Here is a 12,596-nt window from a genome sequence, read left to right as displayed (position 1 = left end):
AGTCTGTTTTCTCCTTCACAGATGCTGCCAGACCTGCTGAGCTTTTCCAGCAACTTTGTTTTTGTTCCTGATTTACAGCATCCGCAGTTCTTTTGGGTTTTAACTTAGAAGGAATCAAACGAACACAAAAATCATTCATGTCTTTTCCTATTGGAGGGGAAATAATTTGGTTAATATTTCAAAGTGAGAGACCTTGAAGTATTTAAAAGTCAATCCAAGCAGATTGCTGACATTGAGCTTAATGCATGGGAGTCAGAACATTGCTATCTGAGGGGACACATTAGGATGTGCTGATGTCAAATGAATGTCAAACAAATCCCTCAGGGCTACAATCACAGCAGCTATGGAAATGAATAGAATTTGAATCTGAAATGAAAGAATTATTCCCTACTACTGTGCCCACAGCATCTCTTCAGTTCGATTATCAGGATATAGAACCTGCTGAAACCCAGGAATGATGGCGTTGGGAATTGAGTTACCTCTAATTTCTTGCTGCTGCCACCTCCATGATCTTCTCATACCTCTAACTCTTTGGGGCTGCAGGGTGGATCATACTAATTGTGGTACTCAAACAGAGTTTTATTGTGTGTGTAACTCTCAGGAATGCAAACTCTCATTCCAAAGCATTCTGGGTGATTTTATCCTTCATTCTGTCATGGGATGTGAGAGTCCGTGACAAAGCCAGTATTTGTTGCCTGTCGCTAATTGCCCCTGAACTGACTGGATTGCTCGGCCCTTTCAGAGAGCAGCTAAGAGTCAGCCACATCGCTGCGAATCTGGAGTCACACATAGACCCAGATCAGATCCGATGAGGACAACAAATTTCCCTCCTTAAACAGATTGGGGAACCAGACAGTTTTCTACGACATCGACGACAGTTGTCATTAACTTTATAATCCAACATTTATTCACAGGCATTAAACTGCAGCTGCCTCAGTGAGATTTGAACACATGTCCCACAGCATTACCTTGGGCTGCAGAATTACTTGTGCAGTGGCATTACAACTGTGCCACCATTCCCCCCATTCCCAATATTAATTCATTAATCTTCATCAGAGAGAATAAAATTGGAATTAGAATTAGATTTTATTGTCACAGATACTCGAGTACAGGAATACAGGAGTATGGTGAAATCTATACAAAATCGCTATTCCCTGGCACCGTCTTGTTATAAAAACAAGAATTTTTTTTAAAAATCGGCAGAAATAAAAGAAACAGATATAAAAGGAAGAAAAAATGTTCAGATTTTAAAGTCCCATCTCAATAAAGCTGTATGGAACATTCAGACTCCAATGCTAGCACCTGGGCCTAGTCACAGCCTGGGATTACAAGGTTCTCTGAAAATCTTCCATTTTATAGGTTCACATGGCACAGAAGATGCTGTGGACATTTGGTCTTTTGAAAGTGTCTTCTCTACACCCTGTACTTTCCTTGCAATTGTGTCCTTTTACGGTATTTATCCAAATCCCTTTGGAAAGCTACTGTTGAATCTCCTCCCATCACGTTTTCTGGCAGCACATTCCACATCTTAACAACTCACTATTCTGAAAAAAAAACACTAATTGCTTTCTACAATAGTTTATTAATCATCTTGAATTTGTGTATAACAGTAAACCACCTTATTGCCAGTGGAAACAACATCTTTGGAGGTGGCGCAGTGGCTCAGTGGTTAGCACTGCTGCCTCATAGCACCAGGGACTTGGGTTCAATTTCATCCTCGGGCAACTGTCAGTGTGGAGTTAGCACATTCTCCCTGTGTCTGCGTGGGTTTTCTCCAGGTGCTCTAGTTTCTTCCCACAGTCCAAAGATGTGCAGGCTAGGTGGAGTGGCCATGCTAAATTGCCCATAGTTTGCAGGCTAAGTGGGTTAGCCATGGGAAATGCAGGGTTATAGGGATGGGATAGGTCTGGGGGGGATGTTCTTTGGAAAGTCAGTGTGAACTCAATGGGCCCAATGGCTTGCTTCCACACTGTAGAGATTCTTTGATCTTATTAACTCTATCAAAAGTCCTCATAACTTTTGAACACTTCTTTCAAATCTTCCTCTGAACCGTCTCTGCTTCTTGAGCACCCCACATTATAGATGGCAGTAACGTGCTCCAATACATGTTCTGGGGACATGAACTGGTTAAAATTCAGGCCTTGTGTCTGTACAAGTAATTACTTTCGATAAGGTCTGACATCTGTTTTTTTGCTCAAACCATCAATTGGAAGACAGTTGTACTCTTCGCATTTATCATGGATCCTTCACGAGGAAATATATTTGAGTTTGGATTATTGATTCCAGGAACATTGTTCTTTTGCAAAGACAAAACACTAATCATCAGGTGTGGATAGGTTTCTGGTGTTGTGCTTTTAAGAAGGATGTGGAAAGGCACATGATAGCACAGCTGGCAGTGAAAGTGGATAAAAAGGAAGAGGAAAATAAATCATCAAAATGAGGTAAAAACAGGCTGCCGAAATATAGCCAAGACTTATCCATCTATCTCCATCTTTCCTGCTGCCCCTTTCCGATATTCTGGGTTAAAAATTTGGAACGATTCCAGTTAATTTTGATGATGTTGTACATTGGTTTGCCTGTAGCTTTAAGAAAATAATTTACATTTATTTAGCCTTGGGACATACAAAAGCACTTTTATTTTAGTTGTTCATGGGCTGTGAGCATCATGGGCTGACACCTTTCGTTTCCTGTCCCTACTTGTCCTGGAAAAGGTGGTGGTGAACTGTCTTCCTGAACTGCTGCAGTTTGTGTGGTGTAGGATGTCAGGGAGGGAGTTCCAGGGTTTGACCCAGTGGCATTGAAGAAATAGTGATATATTTCTAAGTCTGAATGATGTGTGACTTGGAGGGGAAATTGTAGGTGGTGATGCTCCCATGAATTTGTTCCCCCTTGTCATTCTACATGGTAGAGGCTGCAAGTCTGGAAAGTATTGTTGAAGGAGGCTTGGTGAGAACTTGCAGTGTCCTGTAGTTGGTATGTACTGCTGCCACTGTGCCATGGCAATGGAGAGAGTAAATGTTAATGATGCTGGTTGTGGCATTGATTAAGCAAAGTGGTTTGTTCTGGATGGTGTCAAGTTTCTTGAGTGTTGTTGGAGCTGCACTCATCCAGGCAACTAGATGAAATCAAACAGGAATATTTTTGAAAATGTGGCACTCTTATAATGCATGAAATGCAGCAACCAATTTACCCCCAGCAAACTTGCACAAACAACAAATTAACATTGGACCGATCATTTGTTTTAATGGCATTGGTTGAGAGCTAACTGGTTTAGACACTGGAAAAAAATTCCATTGCACTTTATCAAAATATCGCTGTGGGATCTTTCCTTCCCACCTGACAGATTTGCTGTTTCATCTGAAAGGCAGCGCCGCTAACAGTGCAGCACTGTCACTGGAAGTGCTCATGTCTCTGTAGTGGGAATTTTCATAAATTCACAACTTTCTGATTCCGAGGCCAGTGTGCTGACCACTGAGCCAAAGTTAGCATCTTGTAAATCCATGAACTACTTATAAAATGTAGCTATTGTTGCTACGCAAGGTGTTCTTGCCAATTCACATTGTCATGAGTAGCCAATCCTTTTGATTGAGGGACACTGGAATGCTTTCCAATAGACCAAGAGAATATTGTCTCATGTCTTGCTTTAACACCTATTCTGTGTGCTGGGTCATCCAACAATGCAGCACTCCCTCAGCACCACACGGGAATCTCAGACTAGATCACATCTTCAAGCAGAACACCACAACTTGCTGCCAGGAACATCTGAGGCTTGAGTGTTCACAACTGTGGGAGCTATAGAGACAACCGTGCATCATCAGTTACCGTACATGATACAGTTGAGAAGGAACTCCAAAATATTTCGTTGTGTCCCATCTGAGACCTCTCTGGGAAGGTCAACATCAATCACTGAGTGAGGTGGGCAACAGGGTTGGGGGAAAGAATGTGTTGGGTCAGTTGCCAGAACCATTTTTCCCCTTCTGTCACAAGGACAGTGGTTACGCCTGACAGATGAGCTTGTTTGAGGTTATTAAAAACCAATTTAGAAAGACCTTGGAGAATGGATGCCCTTTGTCTCACAGGTTTTTCTACAGGAGTGAGTCCAACAAGATCTTATTGATCACTGCGGTTGGCGTGTATTTTTCTTGGCTAGTTTTCTGACCACCACTTCCTTTTCCCCCACAGCCCTACTCCACAACAAAAACTTGCATTTATGTGGCACCTTTAACGTGGAGGATCATCCCAAGTCAATTTACAGGAAGGCTACCTGGGGACCTACACGGGGAAGAGGTAGGTTTCAAAGAGTGTCTTAAAAGAAGGAAAAAGAAGGTTTCAGCTGACAGCTATCATGGAGAGGTGGACAATAGGGATATGCAAAAGGTCAGAACTGAAGGATCACAGAGGCCTTGGAGGGTTGTACTCTCCAAACCTCAACAACAATTTCCCAGCTTCTAAACCTGAAAGGGCAAAAATGTGGGTGAGAAAAGATAGAATGTGAGTTTATACAGCGTCTTCCACAACCCCAGGATGTGTAAGATATTTCACATGAGGTATGTTTTAAGTGTTCAACACATTCTCAAACAAAACTCTGTCACTCTCCAGTCTGCTTCCAGTTTGAAACCTATTTGCTCCTCTCCTACTGAATGATTGGGTCTCGGTAGAACATTGGGGAAAACCAACTGGAGCATCACTGGCACTTAGACTCAAAGAGTCATACAGCACAGAAACAGACCCTTTGGTCCAACCAGTCCATGTCGACCTTAATCCCAAACTAAACTAGTCCCACCTGCCTGCACTTGGCCCGTATCCCTCCAAATATTTCCTATTCATGTACTTATCCAAATGTCTTTTAAACGTTGTAACTGTAAGCTCATCCACCACTTCCTCTGGATGTTCGTTCCAAACACAAATTACTCCCTGTGTAAAAAAGTTGTCCCTCGTGTCTTTTCAAAGAATCTTTGTTGTCTCACCTTAAAAATATGCCCTCTATTCTTGAAATTCTCCCACCCTAGGGAAAAGAAACGAGCCATTCACCTTACCTGTACCCCTCATGATTTTATAAACCTCTAAGGTCATGTCTTAACCTCCAGTAAAAGAAGGTACAGCAGAGGTTTATCACTCCCTATCAATGCACCTCTTCTTTCAGACAATTACATGATTTGAACCCTTCCTGCTAGGCTCAGTACTACAATTAACCATGTGAATTGTAGTACTGGCTAAGTCATTGACAAAATCCTCCTTAAATATTAATGTCTTTTCTTCAATTTTTGGCAAAGCCAGTAAAGCATCATTATATTTAACATGTAACTCAGGGGATAGCTTTAATGGAACAGCGGGCAGACAATAGATAATCTGAAGAAGACAGCAATGTCCTTTGTGAAGGAGATTTTAACTGAATTGCTTCCAGTTTGCGTCCAATGTTGAACAATCAAACTCAAAAAGGAAGAACTCATATTTATAAGATTCTACAGACTCTATCGATCAGTGGGTAGTTAACGTAATCCCTCTGTGTGAAAAAAGGACGTAGAGAGAAAATAGGGAATTACAGATCAGTTAGCCTGATGTCAGTAATGGGGGCTAATGGTAGAGTCCACGATAAAAGATGTAATAGCAGAGAACTTGGAAAACAGTGTCACAATCAGATAGAGTCAGCACAGATTTACATTGGGGAAATTATGCTTGAAAAATCTACTGGAATCCATTGAGGATGTGAAAAGTAGAGTCAATAAGGGGGATTCAATGGATGTGGTTCACTTGAACTTTCAGAAGGCTTTTGAAAGGTCCCATCTAAGAGATTAATACATAAAACTAAAGCTCATGGGATAGCATACTGACATGGATAGAGAACTAGTTGGCAGACAGGAAACAGAGTAGGAATTAATGGGTCCTTTTCCAAGTAACAGCCAGTGACTGGGGAGTGATGGTCTAGTGGTATGATTGTTAGATTGTTAATCCAGAGACCCAGGTAATGTTCTGGAAACGGGCAGATGGCAGATGGTGGAACTAAATTCAATAAATATCTGGAATTAAAAGATTCTAATGATAACACTGACAACATTGTCAATTGTCGGAAAAACCCACCTGGTTCACTAATGTCCTTTAAGGAAGGAAATCTGTCATCCTTGCTTGGTCTGGCCTGCATGTGATTCCAGACCCACAGCAATGTGTTTGACTCTTAACTGCCCTCTGGGCAATTAGGGATGGGCAATAAGTGCTGCTTAGCCAGCAATTCCCCTCATCCCATGTATGACTTAAAAAAAAAACACTAGTGAGCTACTGCAGAGATCAGGGCTTGGAAGCCAGCTATTTACAATTTACATTATTGACTTAGATAAGGGAACCAAATATAATAACTGTAAGTTTGTAGATGACACAAGACTTGGTGGGAATGTGAGCTGTTATGTGGGAATGTGAGCTGTTAGGTGGACACAGAGATGTATCACTTTAGAAGAAGTAACATGAAAAGGGAGTGCTCAATGAATGACAAGGCACTAAGAAGCTCAGAGGAACAGAGAAACCTTGGTGTATTTGCCCACAATTCCCTGAAGGTGGCGGGGCATGTTAATAAGACAGTAAGACAATAGGAGCAGAATTAGGCCATTTGGTCCAGCAAATCTGATCTACCATTTGATCATGGCCAATGTGTTTCTCAACCCCATTCTCCTGTCTTCCCCCCATAATCCCTGATCCCTTTACCAATCAAGAATCAAACAAATCTCTGTCCTCAATACACTCAATGACTTAGCCTCCACAACATTTCACAGCAATGAGTTCCATAGATTGACCACCCTCTGGCTGAAGAAATTCCTCTTCATCTGAGTCCTAAAGGGTCGTCCCTTCACATCTCAGATCCTAGTCTCTCCTACTCATGGAAACATTTTCTCCATGTCCACCCTATCCAGGCCTCTCAATATTATGTAAGCTTCAAAGAGATTCCCCTCCCATCCAGAATCCTGAACTGCGCCTCAAATGACAAGCCCTTCATCCTTGGGATCATTCTCATAAACCTTCAAGGCCAGTTTCACAATATTCCAAATGCAGTCTGACCAGAGCCTTACCAGCAGTACATCTCAGTTCCTGTATTCCAGCCCTTTTGAAATGAATGCTAACATTGCATTTGCCTTCCTAACTGCCAACTGAACCTGCATGTTAACCTTAAGATAATACTGAAATAGGACTTCCAAGTCCCTTTGTGCTTCAGATTTCTAAAGCTTTCCCCATTTAGAAAATAGTCTACACCCCTATTCTACCTACCAAAGTACATAACCTCACATGTTCCCACATTGTATTCCATCTGCCAGTTCTTTGACCACTCACCTAGCATGTTCAAGACCTCTGCAACCTCCTTGCTTCCTCACCACTACACACCCCTCTACTTATCTTTGTTTCTCTGCAACTTTAACAACAAGGCCCTCAGTTCTTTCATCCAGATCGTTAATGTATAATGTGAATAGTTGTGGTTCCAACATGGATCCAAGCACAATTCCACTAGTCACGGCTACCATTCGAAAAATGACCCCTTTATCCCTATTCTCTGTCTTCTCCAGTCAGCCAATCCTCTATCATTGCCTGTACCTTACCCCTAACAATTTGGGCTCCTGGTGTGGCATCTTGTCAAAGGCCTTCTGGAAATTCAAATACATCATGTCTACTGGATCTCCTTTGTTCTGTAGTTAAGAAGGCATATGGGACATTTGCCTTTATCTGTCGTGGCATAGTTTGTAAGGGTAGGAAGATGTTGGAGCTGTGCCACAGCTGGAGTGCAGTTCTGGTCACCGCACTATAGGAAGAAAGTGATTACATTGGAGGGGTTGCAGAGGAGATTCACCAGGATGCTGTCTGAGATGGACCAGTTTATTTATGAAGAGAGGCTGGATAAGATCGGGTTGTTATCTTTAGAGCGGAGAAGGCTGAGAGATGGTCTGTTTGAGGTTTATAAGGTTATGAGGAGCATGGACAGGGTGGATAGAAAGAAGCTGTTTCTCTCGGTTGAAAGGTCAATAACAAAGGAACATTAGAGGAGGATGGGGGTCTGGAATGCACTGTCTGGGAGGGTGGTCCATGTGGGAAAGCCTCACAACCTTTAAAAAGTACTAGGACGAGTACCTGAAATGTCATAACATTCGAGGGTGTGGGTCTTCTGTAGTTTGGGCAGTACTGGGTCGATGGGCCAAAGTGCCTCTTCTGTTCTGTATGATCTTATAGTGCTTTGACATTCAGGGCCACAGTTTAGAGTAAAGGGTTAATACTTGAATATGAAATGGGAAATTATGTCAGTAGTAATGTTACAGATTGCCAATGAAGAGACCGTGGAAACAAAACAGTGTGGACGTTATGATAAGTTGAAGTTTAAATAGTTCTTCTCAACCAGGAGACCTGGGTTAAAATCCCACCTGCTCCAGAAAGGTGTAATTAGAAAATATCTGCATCATTATTACAATGTAAATAAACTGTGACCTTGAAAAGACCTCAGACTCCAGCAAGCTCTCATTAGTAAGATAATGCATCGAAAATGCTCTAAAAATCCATCATACAACAGATCCAGGGTATTTCAAAGAGCTTCAAATCTAGTACAACACATCTGGAATGTAGTCACTGCTGTAATATAGGAAATATAGCAGCCAATTTGCATACAGCAAGTTCCAACAAAGAGTAATGTGATACATACTCAATAACTGATTTTGGTGATTTATATTGGACAGGATATTGGGTCATCTGCTCTCCTGTTCTCCAAAAGATTGTAATGGGATATTTTATATTCATCTGAGAGAGGTCAGTTTAAAGTCTGATTTGAATGGTGGCACATTTAACAGAGTAACACTTATGTGTCATGATGTACTTACTGAATCTGGAGTGTGACTTGAACCCACGATTCTCTGACTCAGAGGTGAAAGTGCTACTTACTGAGTCAGAGCCAATGCATACAAGATGGCCAGGTGACAGGGAAAGGAAGTGAACAGGAGACGCTCCCTATGCCTCAACACTCCACAAACACAAATCTGTTGATCTCAGTTTTGAAAACTCCAACGGTCTAGGCTTTTTTTGGGCAGTATTCAAAATTTCTACAGTCCATTGTGTGGAAAGATGTCTCCTGATGTCCCTTTCCACATGGACTAGGTTTAATGTTAAGATACTCTCAGTCCTCTCAGTCACAGTCTAAGGATACAGAGTAGACCATTTAGGACTGAGATGGAAGAAATTCCTTCACCCAGACAGTGATGAACCTGTGGAAATCTCTGTTACAGAAAGTGATTGAGATCAAAACATTGAACATTTTCAGGAAGAAACTAGATATAGTTCTTAGGGTTAAATGGTTCAAAGGTTATGAGGTGAAAGCGGGAAGAGGGCACTAAGTTGGATAATCAACCATGATCATATTGAATGGTGAAGCAGGCTCGAAGGACCGAATGGCCCACTCCTGCTCCTACTTTTTATGTTGCTGCGTTTCTAGGTGTCTCTTGGTCTAGTTATGTCCACTAAAGAAAAGATCTTTTCTGTGTCTACCCAATCAAAATCTTTTAATATTTTATAATCGATCTGTGCTGCTCTCATTTTTTCTGTGGAAATCACTTCATTGCTGTGAGTGGAACATTGCTAATAGAAAATTTCTCTACCAGAACCTAACCAGAACTCCACCTCAGATTTATGGTGTGAAGCTCTTTCAAATATTCTGACAATGTCATACATTGCTTTCTAAGCACAAATAGTAAATTCCTCTACTCGTTCTCACAGCACCTATAAACAATGGATTAATAAAGAGATTTTGATCCTTTGAATTTTAAAGGACCTGTCCATCCCTGACTGGAACAAACTGTTGGATTTTTCTGTTTGATGTGATTTTTTTCAAATTGATGAGAAGCTATTTTGATTGACGCAGAGGTTTAAAGGTCATTTTCTTTTTGAAATGGCTCCTTGTCAACCTTGGCATAGTCAATGTGTCCTTGAGGGTAAGTGCTTTTAGAGAAAGGTTCTTCAAGTAATTATTTCTCCTCAAATCCTGCCCTGTCTTTTGTGATCACAGTGGCTCTCTCTGGAGTAACGTTCCAAAAGTATTTACTGCTCCTCTCTTTTGAAAATAACCCATAGTGCAGGCATGGGTGATTGTGGAGTGTGTTTCAAACCCCATATATCCATCATCTAAAATCTGCACAGGGACCACCATGATCAGAGACTTCAGTTTGAGCTCTCCCCTCCTGGTCACATTTCTGCATGTCTCTAATTTGTTTCAATATGAACTGAAGGTATTGGAAATCCAATTCCTCGAAATGGCATTCTGGATTCATTAACATTTTGCACTTTGGCATACACGAAATGCTGCCCAGATTTTACTTCTTCTTTTACTTCTGCCATTTACAAGCCTGGTGGCAGTCACTGTTTGAATTCAGATGCCTTTCCATTCACGGTTCGGGATGAAAACAAAGATGATCATGACATGAATATCCTGGGCCTTTCCAATCCATTTTCCATGCCAATGGGCTGTGACACATGGGAGTCATTTTTGTCCAGTGTGTGATGATAGTCGTCAAGAACTGTCTCACATTATACAGCTAGGCCTCAGCATAAAGAGTGGTCTGGAGTGTTCTTTGTCAAAACCTGGAGACAAGGAATTGGAGCTGTTTGTAATTTTACTGCAGTGGTCAGTGGATCGAGTCACAGTAGGTTCATGAACCATTTAATCATCTCTGGACCCAAGACTGAAATATGTCCCAAACTGACAGATTAAATCTATGAGCTGTAAATCTTGTGAGATTATTCATGTTCTTAGTATTCACATGCACATTGTACAAAACTAAAGTGGAAGGATGTTGTGACACACTGATAGTGTCCCTATTTCTGAGCCAGAAGGCCGAGGTTCAAGTCCCACCTGCTCCAGAGGTGTGTAATACCATCAGATTAGGAAAATATCTACAAATGTATAAATGATTGAGATCTTGGTGTGCAGAGGACAATTGCAAGTTTGTGAATGGACAAAAATCGAACTACTATAAATTGGGTGGAAGACAACATAGAACTTCGAAAGAGCATTGTCACATTAGACCAGGCAGATAGGTGGTAAATGAAGCTTAGTATGGAGAAGCGTGAGGTGATACAGTTTGGCAGAAAAACAGTATAAAATAATGGCTCTATTCTAAAGGATGTGCAGGAAAAATGGAAAGAACATTTAATAAAGCATACAGTGTCCTAGACTTTATCAATACTGGTATAGAATATTGGAGGAGAGAGGATAAGCAGAACCTGTGATAGCCACTAGTTAGACTGCAACTGGAGTAGACACCAGAATTCAGGAAAGATTTGACACATTGAAAAGTGTAAAAGAGGTTTATAAGAATGATTGCAGGGATGAGAAACATTGATTATGGATTTGTGAAGTTATGACAGTTTTTCTTGGAGAGGAGAAGACAAAGAGTAGATTTGATTTCAAAATCTTGAGCAGTCTGAACAGAGTAGGCCGCGAGAATCTGTCCCTGCTTGTACATGGATCAAAAATGAGACAGCATAGATTTAAAATGATTTAAGAAAGAAGCAAACGTGATGTACGAAGATACATTTCCATTCAACAGGTAGTTTGGGTCTGGAACTGTGGTGGAGGCTGGCTCGATGGAGGCAGACTAGGTGATCATTTGGATAGAAACAATATTCGGAGTTATAGGGGAAGGGCAGGAGGGTAGCATTAAGGCATGATGCTCACTTGGAGAACGAATGCAGACCATAAGACCATGAGAAATAGGAACAGGAGTAGGCCTTTCAGACCCTTGAGACTGTTCCATCCTTCAATAGGATCGTGGCTGATCCAACATTCCTCACATCCACTTTTCTGCATTTTCCCTGTAACGTTTGATTTCCTGAATGTTACCTTAAATAGACACAAGGACTCTGCCCCTACTGCTCTCTGTTGCAAGATTCACAAGCCTCTGAGAGAAGAAATTCCTCCTCATCTCAGTCTTAAATTGGCGCCCCTTTATTCTGAGACTATGCCCTCTGGTCCCAGACTCTCCCATGAGGGGAAACATCCCCTCAGTATTTACCCTGTCAAGCCCCTTAAGAATCTGATATGTTTCAATGAGATCACTTCTCATTATTCTAAATTCCAGTGAGTAGATTCCCAACCTATTTAGCCTTTGCTTATAAGACAATCTCTCCATGCCAGGGATCTTCCTAGTGAACCTACTCTAAACTGCCTCCAGTTAAATGAAGAGACCAAAACTGCTCACTGATGTGGTCTCACTAGCACCTTGTACAGTTGAGCAGGACTTCCCTACTCTTACACCCCAACCCCTGGGAAATAAGGGCCAACAGTCTAATAGCTTTCTGATTACCTGCTGCCCGTGTGCTAGCTCTCTGTGTCTTGTATACAAGTAATCCCAAGTCACTTTGCGTTGCAGCTTTCTGCAGTTTTTCTCCATTTAAGTAATACTTTCGTCCTCTCTTCCAAAAAGAACATTTTTCCACATTATACCCTGTTTGCCAAGTTTTTAACCCATATATTTAACCTATCTGTCAACTGTGCATGTACCTCACACAACTAGCTTTTCCACCTATTTCTGTGTTATCTACAAAGTTGGCTATGGTGCATTCACTTCCTTCCTCCAAGTCATTAA

Source organism: Rhincodon typus, chromosome 30 (genome assembly GCF_021869965.1).
Source record: "Rhincodon typus isolate 14 chromosome 30, sRhiTyp1.1, whole genome shotgun sequence".
Lineage (NCBI taxonomy): Eukaryota > Metazoa > Chordata > Chondrichthyes > Orectolobiformes > Rhincodontidae > Rhincodon > Rhincodon typus.
This window is presented reverse-complemented; position numbering follows the sequence as displayed.